Source organism: Gorilla gorilla, chromosome 1 (assembly GCF_029281585.2).
Source record: "Gorilla gorilla gorilla isolate KB3781 chromosome 1, NHGRI_mGorGor1-v2.1_pri, whole genome shotgun sequence".
NCBI classification, from domain to species: domain Eukaryota; kingdom Metazoa; phylum Chordata; class Mammalia; order Primates; family Hominidae; genus Gorilla; species Gorilla gorilla.
Genome location: NC_073224.2, coordinates 197,056,145 through 197,057,613, shown reverse-complemented (window position 1 = coordinate 197,057,613; position 1,469 = coordinate 197,056,145). Strand labels below are relative to the sequence as shown.

The following is a 1,469-nucleotide window of genomic DNA, read 5'->3' as shown; positions in this document are numbered from 1 at the left end:
CCCTGGGTAAAAATTCTTACCGCAGCACTTGGAGTTGATAGGCCTGCCTAGGAGAGAACACAGGCACTGCCACACCACCACAGGGGACAGCTGCTGTCTGGGGTCAGCAGACCAGTTCACACGCCATGCAAGGTTGCTATAGATCCAAGTCATAAAAATCTTCCAGCTTATCATGAAACAAGTCCCACTCATCTTCAGAGTCTGTCCGTTTATTGTCCCTACCTGCAGCCCAAAGCATAAGCAACATCTTGCCCAGCTCACAGGTGACAACCTCTTCTTCATCGTTGTCAGAGGGGTTGCTGTTCTCTCTTTCCTCAATGAGTTCCCAGAAGTGGTTCCTTTGTTGGGCCCAGTATCGGCTTGATGTTCCCACTTTCTGTCTCTGTGGCTCCTTTCTATGGCCATCAGGGTACACATGCTTGTAAAACAGTTCCCTCCAAAAGGGCAGCTCCCATGTTCTTTATCAAAATACCTGCACGCCTTGTTCCTCATCGCCTCCTTGTATTTCTGAATGAGTTTCTGCTTCTCTTCTTTCTCCTCCTCCCAGTACTCACTTGGAATGACAAAGTTAGATGTGATATGGCATTCTGGGCAGGACTTTATGATCTTGCTCTCAAATTGCTTAGCACTTCTCCACTTGCAAATGCACTTGAGAGAGTAGGTGTGGTTGCCGTTGGAGAGGATCCTGAAGTGGCACTTGCTGGGGTTGGCTTTCTCATAGACTGCCTACCTCCATGCAGATCCCACACACCATGTCCTTGCTGTGCTGCACAGCCAATGAGAGCTCCACATCCTTCTTGTGAGCCTCAATGCACGATTTTACATGCTGTGATCTCTAGGCAGCATCCATCGGATGCAGGACCTGCACCCCACACATGTCACATGAATCTCCGTGGAGATAACACACAGTTCTCCCCATATTGGCACTCTCCCATTGCAGCATAGGGGCGCAGCTGCTTCTTTGTTTCCACAGCGGTTTGCTCTTTCTCTGATTCTTCTGAGCCCTGCAGGGGAGCTTCAGTGCAGGAAGGCACAGTACAGCCACAGTAGGGTTGCCCAGGAACAAACTCAATAGTATTCACCCAGTCCTCTGAACCTGCTCATATAGTTGCAAAGTTTGAATTTCTTGACTCAGCTTTGCCTGTATTCATTTCGACAAGTGGTCCAACTATCGATGAGAGACTTGAGGAAGCAGCAAGGGACGTTTTAGTTAGCTCTGTAGCAGTTGCTTCTTCCTGTTTCAGTGGCTTGCTATGTTCATATCTGCAGCAGTCTCCATAAATGCAGTACCCTTGCTGAAAATAATTGCACACTACACCATACAGACTGTCAGAGAGGTCATACGAGTAGCGACAGTTATCTCCTTCTTACAAACCCCATGCATAAAATACCTGCAGGTGACCTGCCATCACTGCCGCTCCTGCTCCTGATATTGTGGCTGTAGTTCTGGGAGCTGCAGCATCCACCAT

General features: G+C 48.7%; 1 pseudogene; it reads right to left on the bottom strand.

Moving 5' to 3' along the window:
- LOC101145118 (E3 ubiquitin-protein ligase makorin-1-like) lies at nucleotides 1–1,469 on the bottom strand (annotated as a pseudogene).